The 23,308-nt window shown below is 37.0% G+C and overlaps 1 protein-coding gene across 8 annotated transcripts in view; it reads left to right on the top strand.

The window, feature by feature from the left end:
• Positions 1 to 23,308, top strand: part of LIN54 (lin-54 DREAM MuvB core complex component) — an 88,018-nt gene that overhangs the window by 44,463 nt on the left and 20,247 nt on the right. The gene's annotated exons all lie outside the window — the stretch shown is intronic.

The raw sequence follows: 23,308 nt of genomic DNA, 5'->3' as shown, positions 1-23,308 counted from the left end.
AAAGTTTTTCATAATTGTTTTCATTTTAAGGTGGCGGAGTACCTATCATTTTACCCTTAGGTCAGGTAAGTTGTCTTAGCGCACTTTCCTAAAACGTACAGATATCATTGTACCAGCGTAACATTTTGGAAAAGGTATGTTTTAAAGGACACATTCAGGTGGAAATCCAAGTGTCATTATTATGTAAGGTGCCACCCTTGTGATTCTGGAAACATACTGCCCTTTGTACCCATCTTTTTCCTTAATTTGTTACTGTTCATAAGTAGAACAAACATTAAATGTTTGCCTTACATTTTTAACAAGCCTAGCTGTTGGTTTCTGTTTTAATGAGACTTGCATTTATTGTATAAATATGATGTCTCTTACAGTTTTTTAAAATGGGATTCTACCTATATAATAATGTAGATAATTATTTACTTAAATGGAATGAATTCAGCAGATATTTGAATGCTTACTATGTGTTATGCACAGTGATAGGCGTTGGTGATAAAAGCATGAATAAGTTTCTAATTTCAAGTAGTTCAACAGGGAAGTAGACGTAAACATTAAGAATTGCTGTACAGAATTATATCAGTCACGTGCATTGATGAGCTCTGCTGCGTGTGTCAGGGAAGGTTTATACAGAGGAGACTATTCTTGAAAAGTCTTAACCTTAAAGGTAGTTTGGGTCTTAGCTGTGGGTAAGTGGAAGGGGCTTTCTGGGTTGAGGTAATACTTTACACGAAAGTGTCAAAGTGTAGCCCTTTTAGGAAGCTACATTGCCTTGGTAGTATGAGAGCTGAGGGTGCTGGGGTTGGATGGAAGTTCTCATTACCTTCAAGGGAGTTGCGATTTTATTGTTCTTCTAGACTCTCTGTGGCTTCCCGTTGCTTCTGGGACGTGGTTCTCATTCTTGTCTGCACATTGGAATCACCTGGGGGAGCTTTAATAACCACCACTGCCTGGTTCTTATTCCCAGCGACTCTGTTTTAATTCGTCTGCAGTTTGGCCTGGTATCAGGATTTTTAGAAGCTCTCTAAGTGATTCTAATGGGTAGCCTAGATTGAAAACCACTGCTCCAGGATAATATGAGATTTGCATTTTAAAAAAGATGACTCTTGTGGCATTATGAAAGATAGTTTGGGGGAAGATAAGCCTGGATTCTGGGGGAGACCAGTTAGGTTAGTGATTCTCAACCTTGGCTGCACTTTAGAAGCACCTGGGGACTTTGGCTGCACTTTAGAAGCAAAAACTAATGACTGGGCCCTACCTGACCCCATTTAAATCACTGTATAGGCTGGGGCCTAGCTATTAGATTTAGTGCTTTAAAATTCTAAAGTTTAGGCCGGGGTAGAGAATCACCAGGTTACACTATTATAGTACTTCACGTTTGAGCTAGACTAGTAGCTAAGGGGCTAGGGAGGAAGAGATGTGTTGAAAGAGGTTTAAGACATAATGACTGGATGTCAGGGTCTTAGTAGGGGAGAATCTAGGATGACTCCCAGATTCCTGACTTGGATAACAGAGTAGGTGGTGGCACTGTGAATGAGTATGACTGGTTTATGGGCTGTATACCTGATGGCGTACAAATAAGAGCTAACTTTATTTTCTCTCATCCTGGACTTTAGCCATGCCATACTGGATCTTCCCTCTCTGCCTCTTGACAAGAGGTCATTTTTAACTATAAGAACAAGCCTTATTTTGGTGACTAAATTCACAAGTATAAAAGTCTAGTCAAAAGCTTACATCCAGTTGAAAGCTTCTCCCCTCAGCTCTGACCTAATCATAGCTCAGGGACCGTGTAGTGGAGAAGAGGAATGTGATCTGTTTCTTTACTCTCCTACCTCCTCTCCCTTTCTGTTTTTGGCTTCTGCTTGGAAGAAAGAGTAGAAGAAAAAGGACAAAGTTTTATATGACTGGGACTATTGTAATCCAGCTGCTGGTGCCCTCTGTGTAGCAGTTGTCCAAGCGTGGACTTGTAGAGCTGTGCATTTAGGATGGTTTTTGGAGGCCCCTTTGGATATGTCCACATTGCCTGGTTCCCTGTCATGGGTCTGGTGCACAGTCCAGCTACCTTTGGCAGTCTCTTCTTAGCTCTCTCTTGCTTCCTGTAGTCCACAGCTTCCTACAGCCGGTTACAGCAGAGTGCCCTTACTCCAGAAGGGACATGTCTTTGGCCCATTAAGATGCTTTAGCCCTTCTGCAGCATCTGCTTGACTGTAGAACCCAGTGATAGAAGTGCAGCTTGCCTGACTGCTGTGCTGTCCTCTGTGTCCTTGCTCTGCCCTTTTGACAGCTCCATCCAACTTCTTGCTTTCAGAATTTTCCAGGCTGGGACCAGTTTCTGTGTTCATGTATGCCCTGAACTCCTGGGGATATGTGTCAGGTTCTCTCAAGAACTCTCTCACTGCATTCAATTCTAGTGGCTAGACCAAGATGGGCTTAAGAGTTTCTTTATCTCAATATGTTGCCAGCCAAAGATTCAGGTGTCCGTTTTCCCTTCTTATTGTTATCACCCAGCCTATCCCAGAGGTTCTCATGGAGAACTCCTGCCTTTGTTCTCACTGAGGTATAAAGTCCTAGCATTTTCTATGTTTATGAATTCATTTCTATTGCAAATCTGTTTTGTTTCATTTTTCAGTAGGCAGGAGGTAGATAATAGGGATACTGTCTTTTAGAAAGCGTGGCATGGATGTCTTGTCCTTTTTATACTGAGATAGAGTTTATCATTTGTAGTTCTCAGCTTTGGGGGCCCTACTTCAGCCAAATTTTGAGATAGTAGAAAACATATATACTAGAGAGGGAATATAGAAGGAATAGCTAATTTGGGCAAAGAGATATTGTTTAGTTCTTGGAGATATTTGTCAAGAAGTACCCACTGATTATGTAGAGGAGGATGTCCATTAGGAGGCTGAATATAGGCAGTGGCTAAAACTATGCATACAGATAAAATCAACCAGGGAGCACTAGGTTGTGTGTAGAGTGAAAAAAAAGCAGGGCTGAACCACACAATATTGAGTTGGTAGAAGAAAAGGAGTCAATGGAAGAGAAGGAATGGTAAGAGAGGTAGTAGGAGAAACTAAAAAACATAGGAAAGGGAGATGATTTCAAGGATGATACTCAGGGGGCCGGCCCCATGACCGAGTGGTTAAAAGGTCTGTGTGCTCCACTTCGACGGCCCGGGTTTGCAAGTTTGGATCTCGGGCTCAGACCTACACCACTCATCAAGCTGTGCTGTGGCGGTGACCCACATTACAAAATAGAGGAAGATTGGCACAGATGTTAGCTCCGGCTTAATCTGCCTCAAGCAAAAAAAGAGAAAGATTGGCAACAGATGTTAGCTCAGGGCAACTCTTCCTCAAAAAAAAAAAAAAAATGAATGCTACTGGGCTACAATTTCAAATGTCATAGAAAAGTCAATTAAGAAAAAGATGAGGGCCGGCTCCGTGGCTTAGCGGTTAAGTGCGCGCGCTCTGATGCTGGCGGCCCGGGTTCGGATCCCGGGCGCGCCCCAGGGCACCGCTTCTCCGTCCAACGCGAGGCTGAGTCCCACGTGCAGCAACTAGAAGGATGTGAACCTATGACATACAGCTATCTACTGGGGCTTTGGGGGGAAAAAAATGAATAAATAAAATCTTAAAAAAAAAAAAGAAAAAGATGAAAAAGTAAGGATTTGCTAGAGATCTTCTTGCTCCCCTTGATCAAAAGTGGTCAAAAGGAAACCCCAGGCACCCACCCTTCCCTATCTGTCAGCATTCACTGTCTGACCATCATCTGCCTTGAATCTGCCAGGACTTCTCTCATTATTTATCCCTGTTATATTGGGTGCCACCAGAAGGCCCAGACTCCTTGATCACCTTTCATCTCCCACATCTAATCTCCTTAAAGGCTGTCAGTATTTTCTGTCCCCTCTTTCACCCATCCCCAACTCTTGAAATCCTTCCACTGTGACCTATCTGGAGTTCATAATCAAAATAATCCCCTAAATCCTCAACCTCTTCACTGAATGTTCCTTTTATCTTCTTGCTCTCACGGATACCTGGCTCTCCCTGAGGATACTGCTTCCCCTGCAGACCTCTTAAGTGATGGCTGCTTTCTCCTTCAGCCCTTATACCACTGAGCCTGGACAGGTGGGAGGGGGCAGGGTGGGAATAAGTGCCTTCCTTGCTTCTTCTCATTACGATCTGCAGACCATTCTCACTCTCTTCTCCATCTTTGAAACTAATGTTACCAGCTTCATTGTGGGAAGTCGGGCATGTCTAATGTTTTGTTAATTTACTGATGTTATAGTTGTCTTTTATTGTAGGACAGATTTCTTTAATTATATTTATTTTATATTGTATTAGTATTTATAAAATATATTTATCTTATAAAGTAATCCTCAGTTTTCTTAAATATTTATTAGCCATGCAAATAAGCATTAAACCAATGAAAACTTGATTCTGCCTGGCTTACTTTCTTCTTGGTTTAGGTTTTAACAATGCTGTTATCTTCTACTTTTTGACATTTAATGCATCTTTTGTCCTGTAATCTTATTTTTACCTTTTAGTATTATTTTTTTCATGGCATATTTGAGTTTATTTCAGGAATACAGTGTGGTTTAACATCCAAAAATCTATCCATTGAATTTACAACATAATAGGAAAAAGAATAATTATATGAATATATACATCTCCGTACATGTAGAAAAATCCTGATAGTAGCCAACCTTCATTTTGGTTCAAAATACTTGAAACAATAAAAATAGAAGGATGCTTTCATAATTTGAAAAGGGGGAAAATACATCAAACTTTGTGTAATGGTGCAATGTTGAAAAAGGATACCCACTTTCAGCACTTGTTCAATTCTACTGCAAGTCTGAGTTAATGTAGTAAGGCAAGAACAAGAAATAAATGGTACCAGACTTCAAAATAAAGTAAAAAATCGTCACAATTTACATGTTACATTATTCATATTATTACATTATTATCCTTATTATTCATATTTATGTATATTATTCATATTTAAAATTTAAGAATCTGCTATTAAACTATTAGAATTAATGTATTATAAATTTATCAAGATGATTAGATACATAGTCAATATAAAAAAATCAATATTTATAGACCACGTTTATATGATTGGATTTAAATCTTGCATCTTACTAGTTATTTTCTCTTTGTCCCATCTGTTCTTTTTCTTTTTTTAACTCTTTTTCTGTGTTCTTTTGGGCAAATTGAATTTTTTTTTTTGGTGTGGAATATTGGCCCTGAGCTAACATCTGTTGCCAGTCTTCCTCTGATGGTCCCTGAGTTGACATCTGTGCCAGTCTTCCTCTACTTTGTATATGGGACGCCGCCACAGCATGGCTTGATGAGTGGTGTGTACGTCCGTGCCCGGGATCCAAACCCGTGAACCTTGGGCTGCTGAAGCGGAGCACACGAACTTAACCATTATGGCACTGGACCAGCCCCCAAATTGAATATTTTTTATGATTGTATTTTATCTCCACTATTGGCTTATTATAGTTTAATTTTTTGTTGTTGTTTATCATTTGCTGTAGAGTCAAATATACATTTTTGACTTACCACAGTCTAACTTCACATTTACATCACTTCATGTAGGGTAAGAACAATACAGTGATTCTAATTCCTCTCTCCCATCCTTTGTGCTGTCATTGTTAAACATTTTATTTTTGTTAATCATTTACATTTATAAACTCCATAGTACATTTTACTGTTTCTGCTTTACACAAAATTACCTTTTTTTTTTAAAGATTTTATTTATTTATTTTTTTCCCCCCAAAGCCCCAGTAGATAGTTGTATGTCATAGCTGCACATCCTTCTAGTTGCTGTATGTGGGACGCGGCCTCAGCATGGCCGGAGAAGCGGTGCGTTGGTGCGCGCCCGGGATCCAAACCCGGGCCGCCAGCAGCGGAGCGCGCGCACTTAACCGCTAAGCCACGGGGCTGGCCCCCAAAATTACCTTTTATAAAGCGATTAAAAATAAGAAAAGCAAGTCCTTTATTTATTTTCATTTTAACCATATCCTACACACTTTCTTTTTTTGTGTAGGCCCCAGTGTCAGTCTGATATTAAACTCCTTCCTAAAGAACTTTCTTTAATATTCATTTTAAGGGAAATCTGCTGACAAGAGAATCTCTCAGCTTTTGTTTGCCTGAAAAAGTCTTATTTTGCTGGGTTTTTTTTTGTGTGTGTGTGAGGAAGATCAGCCCTGAGGTAACATCCATACTAATCCTCCTCTTTTTGCTGAGGAAGACCAGCTCTGGCCTAACATCTATTGCCTGCCAATCCTCCTCGTTTTTTTTCCCCAAAGCCCCAGTAGATAGTTGTATGTCATAGTTGCACATCCTTCTAGTTGCTGTATGTGGGATGTGGCCTCAGCATGGCTGGAGAAGCAGTGCGTTGGTGTGCGCCCGGGATCCAAACCCGGGCCGCCGGTAGCGGAGCGTGCGCACCTAACCGCTAAGCCATGGGGCCGGCCCTCGCTGTTATTTTTGAAAGATATTTTCATTGGGTAAAACGTTCTGGGTTGACAATTTTCCCCCAGTGCTTTAAAAATGTCATTCCATTGACTTCTAGATTGCACAGTTTCTGGTGAGAAGTAATGCTGTAATTTTTGTCTTTTTTTCTTCTGTATGTAATGTGTCTTTTTTTTTCTAGCTGCCTTCAAGATTTTCTTTTTATATTTGGATTTCTGTGGTTTGACTATTATGTGTCCAGATGTGTGTTGTGTCGTTGTTTTCTTTTTTAAACATATATTTATCTTGATTTTAAAGCTTCTTAGAGCTATGATTTATTTTCTTTTATTTTTGAAAACTTTTGGCCATTTTCTCTTGAAATAGTTCTCCTGCCTTATTCTTTCTCTCTTCTCATTCTAGAACTCCAATTTCAAAGATGTTAGACTGATACAGCTCTTGGATACTCTATTTTTCTTTTTCCTCCCCCCCACTTTTTTTCTTTGTGTTTTAGTTTGGATAATTTCTATTGACATATCTTCAAATTAATTGATTTCTTTCCTCAGTTGTGTGGAGTCCTCCAATGGGCCCGTTGAAGAACTTCTTTATCTCTGATAATAGTACTTAGTTTATTTCTAGCATTTCCATTTGACTCTTTCGTATAGTTTCCATCTCTCTGCTGCACTTCCCCTCTTCATTCATTGCCTGTTGTCTTCCTTTCCCACTAGGTCTATTAATATGTTAATCATAGTTATTTTAAAGTTTTTATCTGATGGTTGCAACATATATGTCATCTCTGAGTCTGGCTCTAATTTTTTTACTGGAATGGCCATCAGAATTTTTTTTTTGGTTTTTGGATATTTAAGCTTATACATCTAGGGTGGGGAAACCATATTCTCTTAAAGGTAGATGACTTAGTATGTAGGGTATAGCCAGGCTGTTGATTGATATCAAATCTGATCAGAAAGACTTTAGGGTAGTTGAACTTTTGGATAACTGAAGTTCAAGAAAGGTTAAAGCTTTGCAGAACTTGGGTTCAGGAAAATTGGATCAAACAAACGAGAGTTAGAAACCTTGAAATCCTTTCTTTCTCACTAATTGGGTCTTAGAGTAAGTAAATATTTCTAAAATGTAAGACCTTGTCACACTTCATGTGATGTTGGTGGGTACTTTTCTTGCCCTTAATGTCTTTATGATCAACGTGAATACATCTTCAAAATATCCTTCTCTTTACTTCTAAGTCTATGCAAACGCTCCTTGACATCCTTGAACCCATCGTACATACACTGCTTGTCTTTAGCTCTTCTACCCAGGCGAGTGCTCTTCTATTTTGGCCTTTATTTGGCAAACAAATCTTTCCTGTTTGCCCAGCCTGTGGTAAGTAATTGAACCAGCACATAGCCATTTAGAATGCAGAATGTACTTGACTCCCACATGAGGAATAAGCTATGCACAAATGGTTTAGTAGAAGTTTCTTACTTCTGTGATTTCTATTACCAGTATAACTTTTGAATTCTTCCTACTTCTAGGTCTTCTAGCTTGGGTGGAATTCTATGAAGCTTCTATAATTAAATTCTAGATTCATCATTTTACTATAGTTTCTTTATCGTTTGTTTACCTATCCCTCCATCCATTAATCATCTTATTTTTTAAATGCATTTCAAAATAAGTTGCATATATCCAGTATACTTCTCCCCCTATATTTCGTCAAGCGTGCCATTAACTAGAATTCACTGTTTGTTTAGAGGGTTTTTTTTCCTTTAAGGTAAAATTTATGTATACAAAATACTCAAATTTTAAAGATACCACTGGATAAGTTTAGATCGAATGCATACATCTGTGCAAACCAAACATCTGTCAAGATAAAGAACATTATTATCACCTCAGGAAGTTAACAATTAAAAAAATTTTTTTCCTATTTCTGAATATATCAGGATTAACAAGGCACCTATCATTTGATAGGTTTTGGTAAAAGGCCTTTTTGACATACTTCCTAGAAATTGAGAAATAAACAACTGTAGATTATTAAAAATTCTTTTGCATCTAGTTTAGATAGGTTCTAATTTTTTTCTTTATACTAAATTGAAGGAGGACTTAAGTTAGTGTTTAGATCATTAAAAGTAATTTTTGATGGTAGAATAATGTGATTTTTGGTATAAAACTCAGAAGGAATTAAAAGTATTAATGTATATTATTATTACAATAAATATCCTTCTGTTCATATATACTTATTTGTGAAAGCAATGTTGTTCAATGTTTATATTTATGAAAAAATAGGGATAGAATTGGTGCTGAATCTCACTCTAGCAATATGTAATATTCGTCTATGGATATAGGAAGTAATCTTTAAAAATGAGTCTCGGGGCCGTCCTGTGGTGTAGTGGTTAAGTGCGTGCGCTCCGCTGCTGGCAGCCTGGGTTCGGATCCTGGACGCGCACCGATGCACTGCTTGTCAGGCCATGCTGTGGCGGCGTCCCATATACAGTAGAGGAAGATGGGCATGGATGTTAGTCCAGGGCCAGTCTTCCTCAGCAAAAGGAGGAAGATTGGCATGGATGTTAGCTCAGAGCTGATCTTCCTCACAAAAAAAAAAAAAAAATGAGTCATCCATCTTATTGAGATGCTTCCAATAAAATCTTATATTGTAATAATCACAATTTGTAATATATTTATGTTGCTTTGATTAATTGTATATAATAATTATATTATTAACTCAATCCAGGCAAAATTATTTAACATTTAGAACTTTACACAAGAATAATAGGAAATAATGTTTTTAAAATTTCAGTTTATAGTCATACACCGCATAACAACGTTTCGGTCAACAATGGTCTGAATATAGGATGGTGGTCCCATAAGATTAGTACTCTATAGCCTAGGTGTATAGTAGGCTATACCATCTAGGTTTGTGTAAGTACGCTCTATGATGTTTGCACAACAACGAAATCACCTAATGATGCATTTCTCAGAACGTATCCCTGTCGTTAAGCGATGCATGGCTATATATACATCTTTTTGTTTCAGAGAGTTATGATAAAAGAATTTCAAACATAAAAATGTTACATTAGAGTAAAATTTTTAGAGAATATGGAATTGAAATACAAATTTACAGAGGAAAAATAATAATATGAACTTCTGACTGCTAAAGAATTATTTATTTGTATTTTTAAAAATATAAATACTAGTGAGTATCAAATCAATTTGTTGCTTTGAGTCTATTGAATAATTTTATTTATTTATTTATTTTTTAAATTTTATTAATTTTATTCTTTTTCCCCCAAGGTCCCAGTAGATAGTTGTACATCATAGTTTCACATCCTTCTAGTTGCTGTATGTGGGCCATGGCCTCAGCATGGCCGGAGAAGCGGTGCGTCAGTGCGCGCCCGGGATCCGAACCCGGGCCGCCAGCAGCAGAGCGTGCGCACCCAACCGCTAAACCACGGGGCCGGCCCTATTGAATACATTTTAAAAAGTGATGTGACAGTTTTATTTTTGAATGCTAATATTTATAATAGACTGGAAATTATAATAAACTGAGTGATATTCTCCATCTCCCTGAAGATTATCTCCATTCTAGCCAGCTGGAAGGGAAAAGACATGACAAAGTGCGTGTGGGAGGCTTTTATGGGCCATACCTGGAAGGGTGCATATTGCATCCATTCACTTCACTAGCTAAAACTCAGTCGCGTAGGCTTATTTCACTACAAGGGTGGCTAGGAAATATAATCTGGCTATATACCTAGGAAGCAGAAGAGAAAATGGATTTTGGTTAGCAGCAAGCAGTCTGTAGCATAATCGTCCATATATAGTATAATAGTGCTACGTTAACACAGATAATTGGCATTAGTTAGGCAGGAAAGTGGGAGCCTGAATAATAATGAAGGTTTCCTGTTATAAAGAGACACTCTTCCCATTCTGTTTATCAGTGGCTATCAAGTATTGAGGGCTGTGTGTGCCCTGTGCTGAGGCTGTGGGAAATACAAAAGAGCTTACAATGGTGGGCAGGTAAAATTGAATGCAAGTAAAACAATAATGAATAATGAAATAGGTGCTAAGTTGTGTGGTATAGATGGGATATAAGAGGAAAGAGAAGGAGATAGGTCCTAGTATTTCCTTGATTCACCATTCAGTAAATCCTTACTGAATGTCTACTATGTGTTAGGGACTGTTCTTTGGGGAAACAGTAGAAAGCAAAAATAGACCTGTGGAAACTGAAGTCTATGGAGGTGGGGGTGGGAGTATCATGGAAATGGATCAAATAATTATACAAACATATAAAATTGCAAAACCAGGAAAAGACACATGATGACATGAGGTCCTATGTAAGGGGATCCAACCATAGTTGGGATGATTAGAGAAGGCGTCCTTGAACTAAGGTTTTATATGGGTATGACTTAAAGTGGATGTCAGCTGTGAGAGTGAAGGACTGGAGGTGAAGTAGATACGTGCACATGGAACAGTGAGATAGCTACTCTTATTGGAATTAGTAAAGCCTTGGAGGGAGTGGAGAGCATATAAAGATAGGGTTAGGTTGTCGGTAATTTTCAATTTAGGCTTAAATTTGTCACTAAACGGAGACTCATGGACTATTTCTGAGGCAACAAGAGATATAGTAAAAGTATGAAAGTGAAGTTTGCAAAAAGTCAGTGAGGCAATGTCTGTATGGTGGATTCAAGGGAGGTAGAGACTAATTATAAAACTGATTTTGAATTTGTTTTGCGAATATCCAGGCAGGAAGTGATATGAGCAATGACAATATTAAAAAGTTGAGAGCAGTTTTGGGACAGAGGTTTCAGGAGTTGATAACATTTGTTTTTGCTGTGGAGCTCTTACATGTTTGAGTTGGGGGGGGTCGTGGTGGTAATGAGTACAATTTTAAGTGAAGGGAATCTGTTTTCCTGATGACATTTTGGCATAGATTGTTAAAAGATTAGTAGGAGTTGGAGTTGAGGTGACTATAGGTTGTAGGCTCCATTGATTCCGTTGCCTGAATTTTCATTTTGTATATAGCTCATACTAGTACCCATTAGCCAAGATAAAGGAGCAGAAGGAATATAAATGACTGAGAATTTATTCTCTTTTCTCTGTTACTATATTGATTTCATTTTATGCTTTTATAATTATGTTGACTGAATACCTGTGGGGTCCTGTTGCCATATTTTTAAAAACTTTTTTACTATAGAAATTTAAAATATATTGAAAAGTTAAAATACTATAATTAACCCCCATATACCCTTCATGCAACTTTAGAATTGTCAATTTGCCTTGTTTTCTATCTATAACCTTCCCCCAGCTTTGCTTTTTTTAAAATAAATCATGTCATTTCATCTGTAGATATTTTTTTATATATATAAAAGATAGGGACACTTTTTTTTTAACTTACCCACATTCCTTTAATGCCATTAAATATCTAGTTAGTTCACATTTCCTCAATCATCTTACTTATTTTTACACTATGTTTGAATTTGGGATTCAGATAAGTTTGTGAATGATTCATATTTCTCTTAGTTTCTTCATCTCTTTTTTTTCCTAGTCTTTTGTTGTTGTTAAACAGAATCCGGTTGTTTATATCCTGTAGTCTTTCACAGTCTGGATTTTGCTGGTTGCATCCCTACAGTGCCGTTTAGTTTCGAGAATTCCTGGAAAACCCGACGGCTCCTGTATCTTTACACCTTACCATGTGTTTTTGTAGATATTTTCTCCCAGTCTATGACTTGTCTTTTTATTCTCTTAAGAGTGCCTTTTGCAGAGCAGAAGTTTTTAGTTTTAATAAAGGTTGACTTATCAATTTTTTCTTTCATGGATTGTGCTTTTAGTATCATATCTAAAAAGTCATCACCATATTCAACATCACTAATCATCAGGGAAATGCAAATCAAAACCACACTAAGATATCATATTACACCCGTTAGAATGGCTATAATTACCAAGACAAAAAGCAACAAATGCTGGAGAGGCTGTGGAGAAACAGGAACCCTAATTCACTGCTGGTGGGAATGCAAACTGGCGCAGCCTCTAAGGAAAACAGTATGGAGATTCCTCAAAAAATTAAAAATAGAAATACCTTACAATCTAGCTATCCCACTACTGGGAATCTACCCAGCAAACCTAAAATCAACAATCCAGAGAGGCGTATGCACCCCTATGTTCATCGCAGCATTATTCACTATAGCCAAGACATGGAAGCAACCCAAGTATCCCTCGACTGATGATTGGATAAAGAAGATGTGGTATATATATACCATGGAATACTACTCAGCCATAAAAAAAGACAAAATCGTCCCATTTGCAACAACATGGAAGGACCTGGAGGGTATTATGTTAAGCAAAATAAGCCAGAAAGAGAAAGACAAACACCGCATGATTTCACTCATAAGTGGAAGATAAACCAACACACAGACAGAGAGAACTGTTTGGTGGTTACCAGGGGCTAGGGGGGTGGGCACACAGGGTGGAGGGATGCATTTATATGGTGACTGACAAACAATAATGTACAACAAAAATTTCACAATAAAGAAAAAGAAAAAAAAATGTGGATAATCACAAAAAAATAAAAAAATAACAAGTCATCACCAAACCCAAGGTAACCTAAATTTTCTCCTTATAGTATCTTCTAGGAGTTTTATAGTTTTAGGTCCATAATCTGTATGTGAGAGGTATAAGATCTGTGTTGGGATTCACTTTTTTGCACGGGGATGTCCTGTTGTTCCAGCACCATTTGTTGAAAAAACTGCCCTTTCTCCATTGAATTTGCCTTTGTTCCTTTGTAAGAGATCAGTTGACTGTATTTGTTTGGGTCTATTTCTGTGCTCTCCTGTCGTTCATTTTTAGTCATTGTTAGTTCATTTTAGTTGCCAATCTATCTGATTAAAATATCTCACTTTTGGTGTTTTAAAAAATTATTGATATCTTTGTGTCTTCGGGACTTCTCTTTTGTGAACTCTGATGCCCATTGAGTGGTTTGTCTTTTTTCCCTTGTGAATTAAAAAAGCCCATAGCATATTAAGGAAATTACTCCTTTATTATTAATGTGGTTACAGACATTTTTCCCAGTTGGCTTTTTTTTTCTTGCAGAAATTTTACACATTAAATTAGTCAGAATATTGTAGTATCTTCATGAATGAATTTTGAATTTTTGAGCCATGCTTAGATCGTCCTTACCCCAGTATTTTAAAATATTTCATCTGTTTTTAAAAATCATTATTTGGTTTTATTTGTTTTACATATAGTATTCTTTTTCTTTTTTTTTTGTGAGGAAGATCAGCCCTGAGCTAACATCCATGGCAATCCTCCTCTTTTTGCTGAGGAAGACTGGCCCTGAGCTAACATCTATTGCCAATCCTCCTCCTTTTTTTTTCCCCTTTTTTCTCTCCAAAGCCCCAGTGGATAGTTGTATGTCATAGTTGCACATCCTTCTAGTTGCTGTATGTGGGACGCTGCCTTAGCATGGCCGAACAAGCGGTGTGTTGGTGCGCACCCAGGATCCGAACCTGGGCCGCCAGTGGCAGAGCGCATGCGCTTAACCGCTAAGCCACGGGGGCGGCCCCTATAGTATTCTTTTATTACAAATTAAGTACAAGAACAACATAGATTCATTCTTATTTCTTAAACTTTCTGAAATGGTTAAATTAATATTAGCTTTTAAAAATATCATTTTGTGGGGCCAGCCCTGTGGTGTAGCGGTTAAGTGTGCGCTTCGCTGCTGGTGGCCTGGGTTCGGATCCCAGGCGCGCACCAATGCACTGCTTTTCAGGTCATGCTGAGGCGGCATCCCACATAAAGTGGAGGAAGATCAGCACGGATGTTAGCTCAGGGCTGATCTTCCTCACACACAAAAAAATATATCATTTTGATCCTGACTGATTTTCATAACCCACCTTGCAAGGGGGATAGCTATTTTTTTATTGTGGTAAAATACACACAACATAAAATTTACTATCATAACCATTTTTAAGTATACAGTTCAGTGGTATTAAGTGCATTCATATTGTGCAGCCATCTCCAGAACTCTTTCCATCTTGGAAAACTGAAACTCTGTATTCATTACATAATAACTCCTCATTCTTCCCTCCCCCCAGTCCTTGGCAACCACCATTCTATTTTCTTTGTATAATTTTGCCTACTCTAAGTAACTCAAATAAGTGGAATAGTACAATATTTGTCCTTTTGAGACTGACTTATTTCACTTAGCATAAGGGTCCTCAAGGTTCACCAGTGGTGTAGCATATGTCAGAATTTCCTTCCTTTTTAAGGCTGAATAATATTCCATCATATGTATATTCATCTGTCGATAGACACTTGAGTTGCTTCTACATTTGAGCTATTGTGAATAATGCTGCTATAAACTTGGGTGTACAAATATCTCTTTGAGACCCTGCTTTCAATTCTTTTGAGTGTATACCCGGAAGTAGAATTTCTGGATTATATGGTAATGCTATGTTTAATTTTTTGAGGAACCACCATGCTATTTTCCAGAATAGCTGTACCATTTTACATTTCTACCGACAATGCACAAGTGTTCCAATTTCTCCATATCCTTGCCAACACTGTTTGTTTTTTTGATAGTAGCCATCCTAATGGGTGTGAGGTGGTATCTCATTGTAGTTTTGATTTACATTTCCCTAATGATTAGTGATGTTCAAGTACCTTTGATGTGTTTATTGGCCATTGTATATCTTCTTTGGAGAAATGTCTGTTCAAGTCCTTTGCCCGTTTTTGAATCGGTTTGTTTGAGTTTTAGAAGTTCTCTGTATATTCTGAATTTTAATCCGTTATCAGATATATGATTTGCAAATATTTCCTCCTATTCTGTGATTTGCTGTTTTGCTCTGTTGACAGTGTCTTTTGAGGCACAAAATTTTTAAATTTTCATGAAGTCCATTTTGTCTCTTTTTTTCTTTTATTGCCTGTGCCTTTGGTGTCATATCCAAGAAATCATTGCCAAATTCAGTATCATTGCCAAATTCATTGTTATGAAGCTTCTGCCCTATGTATTCTTCTGAGAGTTTTCTGGTTTTAGGTCTTAACATTTAGGTCGTGAGTCCCTTTTGAGTTAATGTTGGTATATGATGTTGAGAAAGGATCCAACCTCATTCTTTTGCATGTGGATATCCAGTTTTCCCAGCACCATTTATTGAAAAGACTGTCTTTCCCACATTGAATAGTCTTGGCAGTCTTGTTGAAAATTAGTTGACCACATATGTGCAGGTTTATTTCTGGACTGTATTCTATTCCATTGGTCTGTATATCTGGCTTTATGCCAGTGTTGGTTTTATTTTTTAGGTTAAATCTTTGGAGATATAGGGATTCTCCTTTTTTTTTTTTCCCTTCCAAACAAATGGCTAATCCATATCATTTATTAAATAGCTCATCATTCTCCATTGATTTGAAATGCCAACTTTCATTGTGAACTTTTCTATATATGGGTTCCTTTATCTATTCCTTTGATCTTTAGCACTCTGTTCCTAGGCCAGTCTCATACTATTTTATTTACCCTATGTTGATAATATGTTTTAATCTTTACGAGGGCTGGTTTCTGATTTTTATCAGTCTGAGGCCTTATAAAGCAAATTGTCTAATTTTGCCTGATATGGTCATTTGACCCTTTCTTTGAATGCTTCCATGACTACTCATACATCCCATTTAAATTACTCATCCTTGTCACTACAATTCATAACTATTAGTAAAACATAATATCTGTGGGGTTAATATCCATGAAAAAATAGCAAATGAATTCCTTACACCTATTTCATAATATTTCACCAATCAATAAATCAGTGCTGAAAGTTCTGGCATCTATCTCAAGGTTTGACTCTGTCATTAGTCATATAATACATACAATATTTATCTCTTCTCATGTTCTCATTTGTCTCTCTTAGCTTGAAAGCATTTTAAAGCTTGCAAATTTGCTCCTTGGTAGGTTTATTTATTTTAATAACCCAAAGTTTGGGAATTAAGGTAATGTAAACATAGTTTTTCCATGATGATAAGCTCTATTAACATTTGTCACAAATTTTTAAAAAGCATATTAATATGGAACCCTACAAGTTCCTGATTTAAAAATATATTACAAAGCCACAGTAATCAAAACAGTATGGTATTGGCATAAACACAAATACACAGATCAATGGAACAGAATAGAGAGCCTAGAAATAAACCCACACATATACAGTCAATTAATTTATGACAAAGGAGCCAAGAATACACACGGGGAAAAGAAAAGTCTCTTCAATAAATGGTGTTGGGAAAACTGGACAGCTACATGCAAAAGAATGAAACTAAGACAAATCTCTTACGCCGTACACAAAAATCAACTCAAAATGAATTAAAGAATGTAAGACCTGAAACCACAAAACTAGAACAAAACGGGGTAAGCTCCTTGACCTAGGTCTTGGCAATGATTTTTTGGATTTGACACCAAAAGCAAAGGCAACAAAAGCAAAACTAAACAACTGGGGCTACATGAAACTGAACAGCTTCTGTACAGCAAAGGAAACCATCAACAAAATGAAAAGGCACTTACGGAATGGGAGAAAATATTTGCCGATCATGTATCTGATAAGGAGTTAATACCCAAAGTATATGAAGAACTCATGCAACTCAATTGAGAAAAGTCAAACAATCTGATTAAAAAATTGGCAGAGACTCTGAATAGACATTTTTCCAAACAAGACACACAGATGATCAACAGGCACATGAAAAGGAGCTCAGCATCACTAATTGTGAAATGCAAATGGAAACCACAATAAGATACCACCTCACACCTGTCAGAATAGCTCTTATCAAAAAGATAAGAAATTACAAGTGTTGGCAAGGATGTGGAGAAGAGAGAATCCTTGTACACTCACTGTTGCTGGGAATGTAAATTGATGGCAGCCACTATGGAAAACAGTGTGATGGTTCTCCAAAAAACAAGTAGAACTACCATATAATCCAGCAATTCCATTTCTGGCTATTTATCCAAAGGAAATGAAATCACCATCTTGAAAAGATATCTGCACTCCCATTTTCATTGTAGCATTATTTACGATAGCCAAGACATGGAAACAACCTAAGTGTCCATCGACAGGTGAATGGATAAAGAAAAAAATATATATATATATACACACACACACATATGCATATATATACAACAAAGTATTTATTCAGCCACAAAAAAGGAAATCTTACCATTTGCAACAACATGGATGGACCTTGAGGGCATAATGCTAAGTGAAATAAGTCACACAGAGCAAGACAGATACCATGTGATCTCACTTACATGTGGAATCTAAAAAAAAATAAATAACTTAGAGATACAGAGAAAAGATTGGTGATTACCAGAGACCAGGGAGTGTGGGTGAAATGAGTGAAGGGAGTCAAAAGGTACAAACTTGCAGTTATAAGATAAATAAGTCCTGGGGATATAATGTACAGGATGGCAACTATGGTTAATAACACTGTATTGTATATTGAAAGTTGCTAAGGGTAAATCTTAAAAGTTCTCATCACAAGATGAAAATAATTTGTAACTGTGTGTGGTGATGAATGTAAGTAAACTTATTGTGTTGCTCATTTCACAATATATACATAAATCATTATGTTGTACACCTAAAACTAATACAATGTTATATGCCAATTATATTTCAAGAAAAAAACATAAGCTCTTTCCTCTTAGAAAATTATACCAAAATTAGCTGCCAGTTACCTAAATTCAAAACTGCGTCTTAAATCATTTTCTATGTAGAAATGCCTATGAATTGCTATTGTAAGAGATTTCACAAATAGGACTTTATGGTGCAGGTTGCTTAGGATTCATTATCTGTTGTACCATATACCATCACTATTCTTTATTACAGCTTCTGTGGAAACCTATTTCTTGTAGGGTGTCTTGATATGAGACTGTCTGTCTTTCTCTTGGCACCAGTATATTATATATAAATTAAAAAAAGAGGAAAAGTTTCTCCCCCAAAATGCTATTCTAAGTGAGTTTGGGAAACACCGTACAGTCATACATCACTTAACAACAGGAGGACGTTCTGAGAAATGTATCATTAGGTGATTTTGTCATTGTGCAAACATCATAGAGTGTACTTACACAAACCTAGATGGTATAGCCTACTGCACTTGTAGGCCATATGGTACTAATCTTATGGGATCACCATCTTATACACAGTCTGTCACTGACTAAAACGTTATGTGGCGCATGACTATATATCATACCCGTCTAGGAGATTCATAATACACATTAGCATATTAAAGGCTCTGAGAAGTCCCATTGCAAAGGCCTTTAACTTTATCTCAGGATTTCATAAATTAATTTGACAAAAGTAGGCCATTTCATGTAACATCTAATCCTGAAGAGCTAATGTTTAATGAAACAAACGCATTTTGGTAAACACTACCCAATCAGCATTAAGGAAAGTATTACTCTGATTTTGCAGTAGATTAAACAAATACTATCTTAATATCTGTTTGAAACAGCGCTATTTGTACAGGTGTCCCAAAGTGCTATACAGATTTCATTTAGTGGTAATGTTGTTGCCTGTGCAAATAGAGAAACAAAGGTATAAAGAAACATTAGGTTGCTTGTCGGAATACACACAAAACCGAGACAAACTAGAACCAAAGCCCATGTGTCCAAACAATGATTTCTAAGCCCTGTTTACAAAGAGAACCAAATTGCTAATTGTAAAGAGAAAAAAAAAAAAAAGCACATTAATATGGAACCCTACAAACTCAGTGTCTTTGAATATTGGTTGAGCCATCTATCCATCTGTCTGTCTCCAACTTCACCAAGTAAAATAAGAATCCTCATTTGCAGTACAAGAAGAGTGCTTTATTCTTCCTTTTCTTTTAGGTAAATCTTCAATTAAGCAAGGACTTTGGCATTTGCTAATTGGAGAATAACAATCAAAGAAATTATATTAACCTGTAAATAGAAAGGGCTTAGGAAATAGTACAAATAAAAATCTTTCAAGTCCATGTTTTTTAGGGCAGCCGCTAATACATGTTAAATGTAGCTATTTTGAATTTAAATTAAGATTTTTGCTTTTTAACCCAAGTTGTCAAGGATGTTAATCAGGAAATAGCGATAACTGAAGATTTTTGTTGAATGCACATGAACTGTTTTTCTGGCAATGTAGTAAGTTCAGAGAGACATTCAAATGGAGTTTCTCACGCCACTGTACTTCAGGAAAGGGACCAAAGCAATTAAGTATATTTAAATGTTTTTTGTCTTTTGCAAAAGTGGTAACTTTTATATGTTACTTAATTTTAGGTGTTAAAACAATGCAGTTTAATCAGTGGTTACCAAGAGTTGGTGTTGGCGGAGAGTGTGAATATGAAGGATAGTACAAGAGAGTTTCTTTGCGGTGATGAAACAATTTTGCATCTTGATGGTGATGTTGATTCCGTGAATCTATGGTCTTTAGTATACATCAATAAAAAGTGTTTACAGAAACTGGTGAAATCTGAATAAAATATCTTTAAAAATTTTTTAAAAACACTGCTTTTACTTCTATTCAGTATACAAACTGATTAAAAAATACTTTCATGTTTCTTAGAGGCAGATGTGCAACGTTAGTTCTTTTTTTTTTTTTTAAATTTTTTAAATTTTATTTATTTATTTTTTTCCCTGCAAAGCCTCAGTAGATAGTTGTATGTCATAGCTGCACATCCTTCTAGTTGTTGTATGTGGGACGTGGCCTCAGCATGGCCGGAGAAGCAGTGCGTCGGTGCGCGCCCAGGATCCGAACCCGGGCCGCCAGCAGTGGAGCGTACGCACTCAACCGCTAAGCCACGGGGCCAGCCCCGCAACGTTAGTTCTTAACAGAGTTCTCGACAACTGGATGCTACTTACTTTTATTCAATTAGTTAGTAACTGTTCATTAAGCATCTATGGTAGGAGGCATTATAATGGCTGGGTTAAGAGGATGGGCTTTGAAGTTTGATCTGGTTCAAATCCTGGCTTTGCTACTTTTTCTGTGTGACCTTTGGGAAGTTACTTAATCTTTCTGAGCTTCAGTTTCTCTCAGTATCTCTCTATAATGGGCATAATGATGATGATACAAATGGCAGCTTACATTTATTGAGCACTGTAATATGTGATGAGTTATTATTTTCACTTTATATAATGTAACTCATTTAATCCTCACAACAATCCTGTGCGAAAGGTACCATTTTCATATTTTTAGATGGAGAAACTTAGGCACAGAGAAGTTTAGTTACTTGCACAACAAGGAAATGTTGGAGCCTAGATTAAAACCTAGGCAGTCTATATTTTCTGTTTTCGGCTATATAGAACTAGCTTGTTGCAGAACAACCCTTCCACCAAGAACAGGTAAAAAGAAGAATAAAAAATATTTTAAAAATCTGTTCGAAGGCATTGGAGACCTACCAAGGGAGCCAGGACTTCAGAGGCCACCATCCTGAAGTAAAGGGAAGCCTGGAGAAGTCAGCCTGGTCTTCACTGTGACACTTCCCCTTAGGGCATTTGCTGATTTGTGAGTTGTGACTGAGAAGATGAGAAGAGAATGGCCACAGAAAGATTGAGGTGCTGAGCAGATCTGTCACTCTTATAGGTCTCATGGGCAAAAATTTGGGTTCAGGCCCTAGCAAGGAGGAGGAGGAGCTCTGGTAAACACCCAAGTCCTGGTTGGGGCCACTAGCATACTAGATGGGGGAAGAGTGAACCAGAGGTGGACAAGGCCTCCCAAAGGTTGAAGCTGCGCTTCAAATAAGCTCAGCTCACGGTTGATTTAGGATAGTCTGCCGCTCCTCTTGACTGCCTGCTGGAAGCCAAAGTGAGTTCTCTCTGGAGGAGTATAGCATCAGTCAGAGCCTCAAATGATCTCCTTAATTTTTCATAAACAGGGTCTGGCATTTAGTCAGAAATCATCAGGTATACCAGGCAACCAGAGCAAATTATTCAAAACCAAGAGATGTAGCAGGAAGTGGAGTTATCAGACTCAGATTTTTAAAATAACTGAGATTAAAATATTTAGGATATTTATTTAAGAAAATGAAGAATTTCACCAGAGAACAGGAAACTATAAAAAGGAATCAAATGAATATTTTCAAACTAAAAACTTAAAACTGAGATTAAGAATTCAGTAGATGAGTTTATCAGCAAATTAGATACAGATAAAGAAAAGATTGGACATTTTTTGGGAAACAGGATGGAGAGACTTTCTCATCAGCAGACCCACACTTAAGAAAATCCTAAAGTGAGTTTTTTTAGGCAGAAGGAAAATGATCCCAACTGGAAGCACAGAGATGTAGGACATTCAGAAAGGGTAAATTTGTTAGTATATCTAAATGAATGTCTTATGGAGTTTAAATTATATGTAGAATTAAAATACTTAACAATAGCACAAAGATGGGGCAAGAGTAGATGGTATTAGTGTTCTATGGTTCTCTCATTGTCTGAGTGATGTGAAAGTACGAATTTAAATCCTACATTGTAATTGTAATCTCTAAGGTAACCACTAAAAGAATAGTAATTTAATGTATAAAGAACAAGCTAATACAGGGGAGAAATGAAATAATAAAATATTTAACCCGAAAGAAGAAAAAAGAGGAGAGAAAAAGGAGCAGAAGAGAATGGGTGTTTCATATAGGAAATAGTACAATGGTAGGTTTAAATCTGAATATTTAGTTAACTATGTTAGATGTAAACAGACAATAGCGATAAAAAATACAGTCAGATCAGGGTCGGCCCCGTGGCTTAGCGGTTAAGTGTGTGCGCTCCGATGCTGGTGGCCCGGGTTCGGATCCTGGGCGTGCACGGACGCACTGCTTTTCCAGCCATGCCGAGGCCGTGTCCCACATACAGCAACTAGAAGAATGTGCAACTATGACATACAACTATCTACTGGGGCTTTGGGGGGAAAATAAATAAATAAATAAAATTAAAAAAAAAAATACAGTCAGATCTGATTTTTTTTAAAAGACCCAATTGTATACAGCTTGTAAGAGTTGTAGTTTGAAGTTTAGGATACAGAAAGGTTGAAAGTAATGAGTTGGAAAAAGATACATTGTGCAAATTGAACTAAAGCAGCCCCTGTACTTGGTCCATGCTTTAGCTAGCTCATAATGTGGCTGCTAGATTTAGATCACATCATCTTACCATTTTTAAAAGCATTGTCCTCCATGCGTATTAAGTACCAATAAACTTAACTATTATGTTTGGGGCACTTTGTTTCTTAAGATAGTTTTTTTTTTTCCATCTTGAGCTGCTCTAGCAAGGACTGTGTCTCTTGCACCAGGCGATCTCCTTTGACTCTTTCTTGTAGAGTTTCCAAACAAAATGACATTTTTCCTTTTTTTTTCTGAGCTTTTATGAAAATGTTCAAATTCTTTAGAATTATTCTTTCATAAATTACTATCCACATAATGAATATAGATTTCTTCCATCATGTCAGTTGTCTTTTAGCATGAGGGCTTCTGAATGAATAGGTGGGGATGTAATTCTTTATAAAATAATACTATAGAACTAGTTAGAGAATCTTTGCTTTGAATGATAGTCTGTTGTACATTGATTAAACATGAATTGCAGACACCTTAAAAGACTTTTGTTCCATTCTACCTCTGATGTTTTATTTAGCTTTTTGAGAAGTCACATTGCTTTTTGTAGGACTGAAGGAAAGGATTAAAAACGATTAAAATGATTATATTGACTCAGATCTGAATTACCCCAAACTAGTTTCTCTAGACAACCAAAATTGGGGTAATTTGGAATGAATTTGGCCTCCTACCCAAATGTTAGTGGGTACGTTTGTATCTGTGGAGTATATACGCCTTTTAGAATTGACTAGACTTACTGAGGGTATAGGATGAGCTTTTCTTTTCTTTTTAAAGATGGGCTTTTCTTTTGGGTTTCTTTCTTCTTT

This window comes from Ceratotherium simum, chromosome 8 (genome assembly GCF_057802395.1).
Source record: "Ceratotherium simum simum isolate JZ-2026a chromosome 8, ASM5780239v1, whole genome shotgun sequence".
NCBI classification, from domain to species: domain Eukaryota; kingdom Metazoa; phylum Chordata; class Mammalia; order Perissodactyla; family Rhinocerotidae; genus Ceratotherium; species Ceratotherium simum.
The sequence above is the reverse complement of the archived record's forward strand: the minus strand, read 5'-3'. Positions and strand labels throughout refer to the sequence as shown.